At 53.2% G+C, this 15,057-nt stretch overlaps 1 pseudogene across 1 annotated transcript; it reads left to right on the top strand.

Annotated features, from left to right (window-relative positions):
* Positions 1-11,417: 11,417 nt before the first annotated feature.
* On the top strand, positions 11,418-14,984 carry LOC311372707 (signal-induced proliferation-associated 1-like protein 2; annotated as a pseudogene). Its single transcript, XR_014684211.1, has 3 exons — positions 11,418-13,100; positions 13,852-13,976; positions 14,774-14,984. The product of XR_014684211.1 is annotated as a signal-induced proliferation-associated 1-like protein 2 (transcript).
* Positions 14,985-15,057: the final 73 nt, after the last annotated feature.

Here is a 15,057-nt window from a genome sequence, read left to right as displayed (position 1 = left end):
AAATTGTTTTTCTTCAGAAGTGATGACTTTGTGTCACACCTCCGATGTTTACTTTCTATTGCTCAAATATCAGGTGCACTTTAAAAGAGAAACCTGAAGAAGAAAAAGAAGAAGAAAAAGAAGAAGAAGAAGAAGAAGAAGAAGAAGAAGAAGAAGAAGAAGAAGAAGAAGAAGAAGAAGAAGAAGAAGAAGAAGAAGAAGAAGAAGAAGAAGAAGAAGAAGAAGAAGAAGAAGAAGAAGAAGAAGAAGAAGAAGAAGAAGAAGAAGAAGAGAGAAGAAGAAGAAGAAGAAGAAGAAGAAGAAGAAGAAGAAGAAGAAGAAGAAGAAGGCTCCTTGTCACATTGTCATTTGGCTAAAAATAAATGCTGTCCTCTGTCCGTGTAACCCAATCACGGTGCAGGGTCTGGGGTTACCGGGCAGACTGGGCCTCTCTGACTCAGCACCCATCCCGTCTCCACCCAGAGACGCTCTGTCGAGACCGGCGCTCACAGCCCCGCAGCGCGCTCTCTCCCTCATCCTCCTCTCTCTCACTCACTCACTCACTCACTCACTCACTCACTCACTCACTCACTCTCCCTCCCTCTGTGACTCCCTCTGTCCTTCTCTCTCTCTCTCTCGCTCTCTCTCGCTCTCTCTGTGTCCCCGGTCACCTGTCCCCTGTCACCTGTCCCCAGCGGCCAATCATCTTGTCAGCTCAGACCAGGTGGCTCTGCTGTTGCTAGGCGCGCGTCCTCCTAACAGAGCAGCTCTCAGCGTGAGCGACCACCAACTGACTAAATATGTTGCGCAAACTGACGTCTTCTTCAATCTTGAAGATTAAAAAATGGATTGTATTCAAATATAAATCATAGTGCGGTTAATAAACACGCAGGTATAAATACAGAGTGATGAGGGAGAGATTAACAGAGCCACCGTCCTCAATATGAACATGATCTAGTGTGTATGAGGTCATCAATATGAACATGATCTATTGTGTATGAGGTCCTCAATATGAACATGATCTAGTGTGTATGAGGTCCTCAATATAAACCATGATCTAGTGTGTATGAGGTCCTCAATATGAACATGATCTAGTGTGTATGAGGTCCTCAATATGAACATGATCTAGTGTGTATGAGGTCCTCAATATAAACCATGATCTAGTGTGTATGAGGTCCTCAATATGAACATGATCTAGTGTGTATGAGGTCCTCAATATGAACATGATCTAGTGTGTATGAGGTCCTCAATATGAACATGATCTAGTGTGTATGAGGTCCTCAATATGAACATGATCTATTGTGTATGAGGTCCTCAATATGAACATGATCTAGTGTGTATGAGGTCCTCAATATAAACCATGATCTAGTGTGTATGAGGAGCCTCTGATGATGACTTCCTCTTCATTGTCTCTGGTTGCCTGTATAGCAGAAGTGCACTCTGGGGAACCATGGCGTCTGAAAGCAGGGCTAACAATACACACTCCCGCCATCGCATCAGAGCTGCTTACACATACAATACAACATATAACTCAACACACTAGAGCTAGCCAGCACTCTGAATGGCCTCATAAGCTAGAAGATATTCTGTTGAGCATAAGCATGTGTGAATGTCTCTATAACCGTCCTTCACCGTTCTGCTCTATAGCGCTACAATACAGCGCTATAGTGTAGCGCTGCTCTATAGCGCTACAATACAGTACTATAGTGTAGCGCTGCTCTATAGCGCTACAATACAGCACTATAGTGTAGCGCTGCTCTATAGAGCTACAATACAGCACTATAGTGTAGCGCTGCTCTATAGCGCTACAATACAGCATTATAGTGTAGCGCTGCTCTATAGCGATACCATACTGCGCTATAGTGTAGCGCTGCTCTATAGCGATACCATACTGCGCTATAGTGTAGCGCTGCTCTATAGCGCTACAATACAGCACTATAGTGTAGCGCTGCTCTATAGCGATACCATACTGCGCTATAGTGTAGCGCTACTCTATAGTGGGCAGTAGGGCAGTAGAGGGTAGTAGGGCAGTAGAGGGCAATAGGGCAGTAGAGGGCATTGAACCTTCCATTCTATGTGAATGTAAGGTTATCATCATCCGGACGGCGTTCATGTTCACATTCAGACCCTCACCTAGCGCATTCACACAGTCACACAGTGAGAGGCCAGCTAAACTCAACCCGAGCTTCTAGCTTAATGCTACGTGTTGTTGTTGTGTTCTACCAGTGTCTATGTAGGTCAGGAGGTGCAGTGCAGCAAGTGATTAAGAGAGGATAGAGGGAGACGGCAGCTAATGCTAAGCTAATGCTTTCTCTCACTGTGTCTGTAATCCCCTGTCCCTCTGAATCGGCTCTTTAGTTCAGTAATAACTGAACAACAATGGGGGCCGCAGGAGAGGATCGTCTTGGATTAGCGATATTAATTTGACCAAATATGTTCTGCATGAGAGAGAGAGAGAGAGAGAATGAATGAAATGTAAATCAGTCTTCATTATAGCATCTAAAGGGCGAACGGCGTATTCTTCCTGTGAGAAACCAACAGGCTTAGTTTAGTTTCAAAATGTGCTTCTGCTTGTGCATTCGTGTGTGTGTAAGTGCGTGTGAGTGTACGTGTGTCTGTCTGTGTGCGTTTTTGTGTGTGTGTGTGTGTGTGTGTGTGTGTGTGTGTGTGTGTGTGTGTGTGTATTGGTTTGGAAGAGTGTTTCATGGGCATCAAGAGGACAATGTGTGTGAGGAGGAAGAGCAGAGGTCAGCTCCTCTTCCTCTCTCAGGTACGAATGGGGCTGATGCAGCTGAAACCTCTCTCTCTCTCTCTCCCCTCTCTCTCACCCCATCGCTCATTGCCTCTCTCTCTTTCTGTCTCTATCCCTCCATCTCTGTCTCTCTCTCTCTCTCTCCCCTCTCTCTCACCCCATCGCTCATTGCCTCTCTCTCTCTCTCTGTCTCTATCCCTCCATCTCTTTCTCTCTCTCTCTCTGTCTTTGAATTCAATTTAAAAGTGCTTTATTGGCACAGCAGTACACACTGCCGTTGCCAGAGAAGTTTAAAAAGCAAACAAAGCAAAAATAACAAAGTACAATAAAATCTCTAGAAGTAGAATAGTGGAAGCAGCCTTACAGTAGAGATGATGACGGACGGATGCCGTTACAGAAGGACAGAGTGTGTCTTTGCTGGAGATAGTACGATATAATACAGAGGTATCCTCTCTCTCTCTCTCTCTCTCTCTCTCTCTCTCTCTCTCTCTCTCTCTCTCTCTCTCTCTCTCTGTCTCTCTCTCATGCTTCATGAAGACCATTTGAGCGAGTTAAGGGGCGAGTCCGACGCACATTCCAACACAATAGAGGCAGTGATGGAGGCTCTGTTCCTCTCTCTCTCTCTCTCTCTCTCTCTCTCTCTACGTCCTCCTCTGTCTCTCCTTATCCTCGCTCCTCTGTCTCTGTGTCTGTTCTCTCGCTCGCTGCCTTACTCTGTCTTTCTGTATGTGTGTGTGTGTGTGTGTGTGTGTTCTTTCTCTGACTGCAGTTTTCTTTCTGCTTCTGTCTCCTTCCATCTTTCACTCTTATCTCTCCATCTATCTCTTTCCTTTTTACTCCCCCCCCCCCTCTCTCTCTCTATCTCTCTCTCTCTCTCTCTCTCTCTCTGTGGGGGTCCTGTGCCCCCCAGCCGTGGTGGAGCGGAGCGACAGCTGCTGCTTCCTGTCGTGGCGTGCACCCTGACTCGCTGTCTTTCACGCCGCAGCCAGGAGACACACAAAGAAACACACCCACACACACACACACACACACACACACACACACACACCACACACAGACCTTCTTATTCTGCAACCATTTAGCCACTCAATCTCCTTCCACACGCACACATGCAGTATACACACACATACACACAGTATGCACACACACAGTGTATAAACACAAGCACACACACACACTCACAAACACAGTATACACACACATAGACACACGCACACACACACACACACACACACACACAGTATGCACACACACAGTGTATAAACCCACACACACACACACACACACAGTATGCGCATACACAGTGTATACAAACATTCACACCCATACACACACACACACACACACACGTGCCAACAAAAAGGTTTATTGTGCGATTGCACTGGCAACCTTTTAATAGCAAGTGTAACCCTTCGCCGCGCCATTTTGTGATTAATTCATAATTAATAGGTGGTCTCCAGGAGTTATGGCTTCTCGTGGGACAAAATGGCGCATGGTGTCGGTGTGACTTGTGGTTCTGCAGAGCGACCGCGAGGCGAGTGTCCCTGTTCGCCCAGCGAGAAGAGGAAGTCTGGTTCAGACGAGCAGACCTCTGTTGACACACTTCCTCTCAGCGCCGGGCCTAAAGAGGAACCTTCTGCATGTCCTCCCCTCCTCCCCCCCCCCCCCCCCCCCCCTCCACTCCTCCCCCCCACCTCCACCTCAGATCAACAATCACAGAGAACATCTGCAGGTTCACACCAATCACTTCCTGTTTCAGAGGGTGGGGAGAGAGGGGGCGGAGTCTGATGGTCTGGGGTTTCAATCTTAGTATGTACACACACACACACACACACACACACCACCTAATAAAAACAGGTGTGTACAAATACTGTCCGTTGAACCCGACCTCAAGCTGACCATTGCTACACAGATGGAGGAGCTGTTCGGCTCAATAGAGCAGCAAGCTCAGCTACCTCTGGGTTCAACAGGAAAGGGCGCTCGCCATAGCCACTTAGTGTCCCCAAAAAGCCATTGTTACTAGCCATGGCATTTAGCGACCGTTTGGCTCAGGTGAAATAAAAGCTAGCCATAGCATCATTCATGTATTGTTTGGCTCAATGGAGCGATTGCAACTAGACCTAGCATCTGAACTATGGATAAGCTCACCAGGTAGAAAGCTGGCCAAAGCATCTTAGCTACCGTTTGGCTGCACAGGGAGAGCTGCTATTTGTAGCATCTCGGCTACTGTTCAATAGATCGTTCAATCGTTATGGCAGCGGGAGCGTATCTGTTTCCTGGTCCCTTTGTTCCCTAGTTACCATTTGGCTGAACAGGGAGAGTAGCTAGCCAAAGCATTTCAGCGTTTGTTTGGAACATCATTGAGGGGAGCTAGCTGTAGCATCTGAGCTACCATTTGATCCAACAGGCAGTGGAGCTAGTCGTTTGGCTAAACATGCTAGCGCTCGCCATAGTGTCCGTACCAGGGTTTGGTTGGCTCTTGGCTAGCGAGGGATGTGCGTGACCGCGTGTGATGTGGTCAGTGTGTGGAGCCGCCGCCGCCGCTTCAGACGGCATTCCTCATTTCCAGGAGTAAGGAACCGATGCAGAGAGCAGCCAGCCATGAATTATGAACCACTGTCGAACCTCTTGGCTCCTTGAATAATTAATGAGGCAGCCGGTGTGGTTCACATTTTTGAAGGACAGATTTTAACAAAGCTCCGCCCCCCTGTTCCCCGAAGGCTGGAGGGCTGGAAGGCTGGAGGCGGGGAGGCTGGAGGCTGGAGGAGGGGAGGCAGGGAGGCTGGAGCAGGGGAGGCAGGGAGGCTGGAGGCTGGAGGAGGGGAGGCAGGGAGGCTGGAAGCGGGGAGGCTGTAGGCTGGAGGAGGAGAGGCTGGAGGAGGGGAGGCTGTAGGCTGGAGGAGGGGAGGCTGTAGGCTGGAGGAGGGGAGGCTGGAGGCGGGGAGGCTGGAGGAGGGGAGGCTGGAGGCTGGAAGCGGGGAGGCTGGAGGAGGAGAGGCTGGAGGAGGGGAGGCTGGAGGCTGGAGGAGGGGAGGCTGGAGATGGGGAGGCTGGAGGCTGGAGATGGGGAGGCTGGGGGCTGGAGGCGGGGAGGGCTTTGGGACTGAAGTCAAGTGGGACTGAAGGCTGCATCAGAATGAACTGATTCCCTGAAGCGAGGCCATCACAATAACACACACTTACTTTCTTTTAAAGCATTGGAACCAATTTAGTTAAGTGACACTTATCCAGCGGGCGGTCAGTGCAACCTGATCGCAGCATACCCGTTCTGCGGATCGATGCAGGGTGGGACGCTCCGGGCTCCGGGCTCCTCAGATCAATCTCTGTTAAAAGGTGATTCAGACCTCATCGCACAGAATGTGGAGAACGGCTTTTAAGCAACGATGAAGAATGGCACCTGGTGGCAGACCCCCCGAGGGAGAACACCTCAGATACCCCTGATCTGACCTTCACCCCCCGCTGTTTACCGCCCTCTACCTGACCCTCCTGCGGCAGATAATGATGCTTTGACGATCTCTGACCCAACGAGAATTTTGACTTCTTCAATCCGACCGCCCGTGATGATCAGCTTACTGAACCAATAGGATGCGTTGACCTTTAGAGCTCTGTGTGGCTTTGTCTCTGTGTCTCTGTGTCTCTGTGTGGCTGTGTCTCTGCGTCTCTGCGTGGCTGTGTCTCTGTGTGGCTGTGTCTCTGTGTCTCTGTGTGGCAGTGTCTCTGTGTCTCTGTGTCTCTGCATCTCTGCGTCTCTGTGTGGCTTTGTCTCTGTGTCTTTGTGTCTCTGTGTTGCTGTGGGGCAGGCCTTGTGGCTAGGTGAGGAAACAAGCTAAGTCACAAGCGAGGGAGACGTCATGTCCTTTGTGGGTTAAAATGTCAACCCTCACTTCCTGCCACACAGGACGCAGCCTTCAAGCGACTGTGCAAAAAAGTGCAACGAGACCTTGGCATGCCTCTGTTGCATGTTTTAGAGAGGACAGACGTGTTCATCAAACCAGATGAGGACCTTGGTGAAGTCACAGATCCTGCCCAACGCTCAGATCAAGGCTCTAAGTACAACAATAACTTGGGTACTGTAGCTTTCTTTCAAATGACTACAACTTCAGAAGATGCAGATTTTCCATGACCCAGAAACATTTTGAAATAAACACAGATTCTATCAAAGTTGATAACATTTTTAATAAAGTAATGACAAACAAGAACAAAGCTCTTTCCAGTTAGTCACGAGGCCAAGAGTTAATGCAGACTTTGTAAAGTCCGAACAGAATTGAATCCACTCATGCCTTCTGAGAAGATCACCCTGGCCTACTGTCTCCTAGTGGGAACTCTACTAGTGAGGACTCTACTAGTGAGGACTCTACTAGTGAGGGCTCTACTAGTGAGGACTCTCCTAGTGAGGACTCTACTAGTGAGGACTCTACTAGTGAAGACTCTCCTAGTGAAGACTCTAGTAGTGAGGACTCTACTAGTGAGGACTCTACTAGTGAGGACTCTCCTAGTGAGGACTCTACTAGTGAGGACTCTCCTAGTGAGGACTCTACTAGTGAGGACTCTACTAGTGAGGACTCTACTAGTGAAGACTCTAGTAGTGAGGACTCTACTAGCGAGGACTCTACTAGTGAGGACTCTCCTAGTGAAGACTCTAGTAGTGAGGACTCTACTAGTGAGGACTCTACTAGTGAGGACTCTCCTAGTGAGGACTCTACTAGTGAGGACTCTCCTAGTGAGGACTCTACTAGCGAGGACTCTCCTAGTGAGGACTCTACTAGTGAGGACTCTACTAGTGAGGACTCTCCTAGCGAGGACTCTACTAGTGAGGACTCTCCTAGTGAGGACTCTACTAGTGAGGACTCTACTAGTGAGGACTCAAGAAGTGAGGACTCTCCTAGTGAGGACTCTAGTAGTGAGGACTCTCCTAGCGAGGACTCTCCTAGTGAGGACTCTACTAGTGAGGACTCTACTAGTGAAGACTCTCCTAGTGAAGACTCTAGTAGTGAGGACTCTACTAGTGAGGACTCTACTAGTGAGGACTCTCCTAGTGAGGACTCTACTAGTGAGGACTCTCCTAGTGAGGACTCTACTAGTGAGGACTCTACTAGTGAGGACTCTACTAGTGAGGACTCTCCTAGCGAGGACTCTACTAGTGAGGACTCTACTAGTGAGGACTCTCCTAGCGAGGACTCTAGTAGTGAGGACTCTACTAGTGAGGACTCTACTAGTGAGGACTCAAGAAGTGAGGACTCTCCTAGTGAGGACTCTAGTAGTGAGGACTCTACTAGTGAGGACTCTCCTAGTGAGGACTCTAGTAGTGAGGACTCTACTAGTGAGGACTCTACTAGTGAGGACTCTACTAGTGAGGACTCTCCTAGTGAGGACTCTACTAGTGAGGACTCTCCTTGTCCAGATTCAGACCTCCTGAATCGTAGTTCAGGAGGTCTGAATCCACAGACCTGCCCAGCCAATGCCTTCAAAGCTCAGGGCTGAGAGGACAGAAATAACCTGGGTACTGTAGTTAAAACATAAATAATCTGCTTCCCTACCGGACATGTGGTCTTTCTTTTCCATTAGTAAAGAAAAGCCTTTTCTCTGAAGGGCTTTCTAAAACGGGTGCCTGATGAATGGCCTCTCACTGCTGCATTGTTCCGCTGACACTGAGGGGGCTCCAGTTCCCCCCATCTCCCAGTCCCGTCCCCCCACCATCTCCAAGTCCACTTCAGGGACACTCCCCCCATCTCCTAGTCCCAGCTCCCTGTCCTTATGGAGGTCAACCTGCATTGCTCACTGGGAGGGACTGGGAGTCTCAGAACAAGGTGGGGAGAGTCTATTATTAGTATTAGTATTACTGTTGTATTACTATTACTGTATTAGTATTACTGGGAACATGTGTGAGGGAGATGGAAGGCACACTGGGAATAGACAGCATCTGTAATGGTTCTGGTACAGAACCAGTACATACTGGAAATAGACTCTTACTGGTAAAGTTACTGGTCGAGACCCAGACAGAAGACAGTCTCTTACTGGGAGGGCTGGGTCCAGACCCAGTGTGTACAGGTTAGACGGTAGTCTCTTACTGGTTGGGGTCCAGACTCAGAGAGGGGAGAGGGGAGAGGCCTCTGGGACCGACCCAAGCCCAGCACACGGGAGGGCAAAGCCATGCCTTTATAAAGAGTATCTAGTCTCCTCCCGCCATCCCTCCCTGGTTGGTAGCGTTGCAGGAGTCACTTCATTGATGAGGGCGGGTGAACAAGGAGCTCATCCTGCTCACTCTGACCAGGATGAGGTTCTGACGTCCAGCAGAGAGGTTCTGTACAGCATCAACGCTTACAATATTTACATTTTCTGTTTGAGGGAGCCAGACATATACATACAGGTATATGTATATATATATATATATATATATATATATATATATATATGTGTTTATATATTTGTTTATATAGTTATGTTTTATGTGTATATACAACGTTGTAAAATACACATATGTTTATTATGAATATAAAACATGGCTGCCTACCTCTCAAGGCGGTGCGCTTGGCACACTTGTTGAGGGGTGGCACTAGACAGGTTGCCGTGGCAACAGGGAGCCTAATGTGGGTTACGTGTGTGCGTTAGACACAGACCCCGTCCCTCGGAGATGGAGGGATGGGGAGGGGTCTGGGTGTCCTGGTGATTCCTCTATTCCTAGTCCTGTTTAATCCAGACCAGATCAGACTCGCTCCTGAGAGAACGCGGCAGGATGCAGCGGCGGCCATCTTGTACTGAGGAAGGTGAGCCCCGAGGAGGAGGATTATTATGTCTGGCAGGTGTGCGATGCTGCCCACTGCGTCCCCTCCTCCCAGTGTCTCCCAGCGTCTCCCAGAGCCTACGTTGTCCTGTTCACCACAGCCCTTCACTTACTCATGCCTTCCCCTCGCTCTCTTCCACGCAGCGAGGAACTAACCCGGTCCAGTCCTGTTGTGGAGGGCCGAGGTCCGGGTCTAGGTTCAGACCCACCTGGGGGGGGTCTGGGTTCAGACCCGCCTGGGGGTCCGCCCCCGCTGCAGGGGGTCTGAACCCACCTCCCCTCTGAGATGTGTTCCAACGCTTACAAACAAAATAACAAATAAGCCCGAAGCAAAGGAAATGTGCTCCAAACATCACGTGTTCGTTGAACGGTGATGGAATGATGAGAGGAGAGAGGGCCCCTGAGAACACAGGGGAGGTCGTAGGGGCCCGGCCTGGTGGAGGTCGTAGGGGCCCGGCCTGGTGGAGGTAGGGCCTGGCCGGTGGAGGTCGTAGGGGCCCGTCCGGGTGGAGGTTGTAGGGCCCCGGCCGGGTGGAGGTCGTAGGGGCCCAGGAGGCCCGGAGGTCCCGGGTTCGATCCCCGTCCGGAGTGACGCGGTGGCCGTCAGAGAGCCATCTCAGGGCGGGACTTTGTAAATCGTTTGTCATCAACACTCCTAATTAAAACACACATCATGTCAGACGATCCATGAAGTGAGACGAGGAGGTTAGTCTCCGACTGACCACGGCCACGTCGGCGTGACGGCGTACGGTCACACACAGGGGTCCGCTGGGGAGCCCAGGGGTCCGCTGGGGAGCCCAGGGGTCCACTGGAGAGCAGCGGCTGCTGGCCGTCTCCTCACAGCTCTTTGTAGGGAAGCTTTTAGCCCACATGTGCAGCGCTGGCAAATAGATTTTCTCTGTAAAAAAGTACTTTCTTTCGGGGGAAAGAAAAGACTTCTGTCACTTATTCTTTCCCCTTAAGCTATTTGTGTGTGTCGTCTATGTGTATGTTGAGTGTGTGTGTGTGTGTGTGAGTGTGTATTTGTATGTGGTATATGTGTATGTTGAGTGTTTGTGTGAGTGGTATACTGTATGTGTATATTGTGTATGCTTGTGTGTGTGTGTGTGTGTGTGTGTGTGTGTGTGTGTGTGTGTGTTTGTTTGCTGTGTGTGCCTGTGTCTATGATTCAGGGCATCTGTGTGCACGTTTATGTTTGTGGGATTGTCTATGTATGTGTGTGTGGGTGTGGGTGTGTTTGTGCATGCCTGTGTTCCGATATGCGGGGGCATGCATACGTGTGTGTGTGTGTGTGTATGCGCCTGTGCGTGTGTATGTGTTTGTTCATATATGCCAACAGGACACACACACACACACACACTCACACACACACACGCACACACGCACACACACACACACACACACACTCATGCATCACCTGCTCTCAGCCAATGCTGAAAGAGAAAGAGTTTGTCTGTCTGTCTGTCTGTCTGTCTGTCTGAGGTGTCTCAGTGGTTTCCCCGGCTGCTGCCCCGTTCCCCTTATGGTGTTCAGAGACTCCTCCCTCACTAATGGTATTCTAATAAACATGGAAACGGTGCTCCGGGTGTGATGGACTCTATTGTTACCTCCTCGTGGACCGTGATGCCAGAGAGGAAGTTATTTATAGAAAAAGAGAAGAGTGGTGAGAGAACAGGAAGTCCTGAACTCGGAGCAGCGTAACCTTTGTGCTGAACACATATTCTCGTTATCATCCGCTGTGCTGACCTCCACCTTGCGTCGTGCTGTACTTAGAGGTGGTGCGTTGTGCTGTACTCAGAGGTAGTGCGTTGTGCTGTACTCAGAGTTGGTGCATTGTGCTGTACTCAGAGGTAGTGCGTTGTGTTGTACTTAGAGGTGGTGCATTGTGTTGTACTTACAGGTGGTGTTTTTGTGTGTTTCCAGGTGCAGACGGGCGGAGCCCAAACAGAAGCTGTGAGCGCTGTGGCCTGAGGGACAAGATGGTGGCGCGGGAGGAGGCGGAGCTCCAGTCATGACCACGGCCCCATCACAGGACCGGAGAAACACTGCACAACTGGAATGCCACCAAAGGCACACACCTACACACGGCGCACACACACACTCCTGCACATCGAGTCCCAGAGCTACTGCAGGACCTCCTGACCCCCAGAGCTACTGCAGGACCTCCTGACCCCCAGAGCTACTGCAGGACCTCGGAGTAACCCCGCCCTCCTGGTCCCGATCGGTGGCGCATGCTGATTCAGACCAGGACTCTGTGACTGCCAGCGCAGCACATTACCCCCTGCATCACCGCACTCGCCCTCCTGATCCACACCGGAGGGAGGGAGAGGGAGAGAGAGAGAGAGAGAGAGGGAGAGAGAGAGGGAGCGAGAGAGCACGGAGGCGGGAAAGGCGCCTACCCACGTGGAGATAAGGCCGCCGTTGCCGTGGAGATCAGCATCCCAGCAGCCATGCAATCTGATGACCTTTTCGTCCGCAAGTTCCGGCGGCAGAACGTGCGTCCCCCCGTGGCCTCGGTCAACTACGACGCCAAGCGGGAGGGGGGGGTGGTGGAGTGGCCCCCCCGGAGGGAGAGCGAGGGGGGCGAGGCCGAGGAGTCGCTGACCCCCAGCCGGGCGGGGCTGGCCCTGCGCTCGGTGGGCCGGGGCCACATCATGCAGCGGAGCAACAGCGACGTCACGCTGGGGGACCCCGACTCGGCCGGCAAGACGGGGGGCAAGGCGGGGGTCCGGGCGGGGGGGGAGAAGGCGGGGGCCGGGGCCCAGGGGGACCTGCTGCACCGCGAGTACGGCAGCCTCTCCTCCCTGGAGAGACAGAGCCACGGCCCCCCGGGGCCCCACCCCGACGACCGCGGGCCCCTGAGCCCCAACGCGCTGCGCTTCAAGGACCCCTTCCTGCTGCTGGGCCTCCAGGGGACCCCCCCCCAGCCCGACGGCTTCTTCCGCGGCCTGTCCGCCCCCGCCGCCGCCGCCGACTCCCCCAAACCCGCCAAGCCCCCCAAGCCCGAGGGTCTGGGCAAGAAGTCCAAGCCGGGCCCCCCGCCGATCCCCCAGCCGGGCCCCTACGACAGCCTGGGGGGCGGAGCCTGGGTGCGGAACTTCGCCCACTACGACGTGCAGAGCATCCTGCTGGACCTGACGGAGGCCGCCTCCAACCGCGACAGCATCGGCCGCAAGAAGAACATCACCTCAGGGGCCTCGGCCGCCTCCCAGCTGCGGCCGCCGTCCCAGGGGGCCCCCGCCGCGGGCCCATCGCCCGGCGGGGCCGGGGCGGGGGCCGGGTCCGGCGAGGACCCCGAGCAGTCGCTGCTCCTGGACGAGGGCGACGGCAACGACAACGAGCTGCTACTCAGCTGCCCCCACTTCCGCAACGAGATGGGCGGGGAGGAGCGGGCGGGGCTGGGGCGGGGAGGCGGGCGGGGCCAGGGTGGGCGCGGCCCCCGGCTCAGCGTCAGGAGCCCCAACGACGCGGTGTCGGTGCTGGAGGAGCCGCGGGAGAGCCACGTGCAGCAGCAGGGCAAGAGCAACTACTTCATCGAGCACGCAGACCTGGGGGCGCACTACTACCGCAAGTACTTCTACATGAAAGGTAGGGGGCCCGGGGCAGCTACTGGGGGGATGGGCCCTTAGGGACTGGGGATCTGGGCCCTGGGGGCCTGGGGGCCCTGGGGGTCTGGGCCCTGGGGGTCTGGGCCCTGGGGGTCTGGGCTGGTTTATGATGTGTATGGATTTATTCAGAGTGCATACATCCTCAATTCTTCATATTTCAGAACGTTGTTTATTATTATCATCACACTTACATTCATAAATTGAATGACAAATAATTAATTCATTCATCTGACGCTTTTATGTAGCACTTTAATCGGCACTCAAAGCAATTCACAGAGTGAGTGTGTGTGTGGGGGGGGGGAGTTATCGCACCTCATTTCAACACACACACATGCACGCACGCACACACGCACACACGCACACACACACACACACACACACACACACACACACACACACACACACACACTACTAATTGAGTTTTCCTTGTCCAGTAAATGTCTCTGGTTGTGAACCTGCTTGTGTCTCTGGTTGTGAACCTGCTTGTGTCTCTTCTTGTGTCTCTTATTGTGTCTCTGGTTGTGAACCTGCTTGTGTCTCTTATTGTGTCTCTGGTTGTGAACCTGCTTGTGTCTCTGGTTGTGAACCTGCTTGTGTCTCTGGTTGTGAACCTGCTTGTGTCTCTTATTGTGTCTCTGGTTGTGAACCTGCTTGTGTCTCTGGTTGTGAACCTGCTTGTGTCTCTGGTTGTGAACCTGCTTGTGTCTCTTCTTGTGTCTCTCGTCCTTCAGAACACCAGAACTTCTTCGGCATTGACGAGCGCCTCGGCCCGGTGGCCATCAGCTTCCGCCGGGAGGAGCGGGAGGGTTCCAGCGGAGCGCAGTACAACTACAGGATCATCTTCCGCACCACAGAGGTACAGAGACCCCCCCTGGACCCCAGAGGTACAGAGACCCCCCCTGGACCCCAGACCACCTCTGGACCCCAGACCACCTCTGGACCAGACCCCTCAGACCACCAGACCCCCTCTGGACCAGAGACCTACTCTGGACCACCAGACCCCCTCAGACCATCAGACCCCCTCAGACCACCAGACCCCCTCTGGACCACCAGACCCCCTCAGACCACCAGACCCCCTCAGACCACCAGACCCCCTCAGACCACCAGACCCCTCAGACCACCAGACCCCCTCAGACCACCAGACCCCCTCAGACCACCAGACCCCCTCAGACCACCAGACCCCTCAGACCACCAGACCCCCTCAGACCACCAGACCCCCTCTGGACCACCAGACCCCCTCAGACCACCAGACCCCCACAGACCACCAGACCCCCACAGACCACCAGACCCCCTCAGACCACCAGACCCCTCAGACCACCAGACCCCCTCTGGACCACCAGACCCCTCAGACCACCAGACCCCCTCAGACCACCAGACCCCCTCAGACCACCAGACCCCCTCAGACCACCAGACCCCCTCTGGACCACCAGACCCCTCAGACCACCAGACCCCTCAGACCACCAGACCCCTCAGATCACCAGACCCCTCAGACCACCAGACCCCCTCAAACCACCAGACCCCTCAGACCACCAGACCCCTCGCCAAACTTCAGATTCAGATTCAGTCATCAGGTCTCCCTGGTCTCAGAGTCCTCATGTGGTGTTTGTGGTGTTGAGGGTGTAGCCTGTTAACCTGTGCCCCCGCCCCCCACAGCTGAAGACCCTGCGGGGGTCCATCCTGGAGGAGTCGGTGCCGTCGGCGGCGCGCCACTACCACCCCCCGCGGCCTCTTCCCCCAAGAGGCTGCTGGAGTTCATCATCCCCGAGCTCCACCTGCAGTGCCTCCGCCTCGCCTCCACCTCGCCCAAGGTCCGCGACACCCTGCTGAAGCTGGACGAGCAAGGGGTGAGTCCAGGGGCCAAGGGGTGAGTCCAGGGGGCCAAGGGGTGAGTCCCGGGGCCAAGGGTGAGTCCGGGGCCAAGGGGTGAGTCCAGGGGG

This window comes from Micromesistius poutassou (assembly GCF_964030765.1).
Source record: "Micromesistius poutassou genome assembly, contig: SCAFFOLD_1318, whole genome shotgun sequence".
Lineage (NCBI taxonomy): Eukaryota > Metazoa > Chordata > Actinopteri > Gadiformes > Gadidae > Micromesistius > Micromesistius poutassou.
Note: the sequence above shows the minus strand (reverse complement) of the source record. Positions and strands in the feature narration are given on the sequence as shown.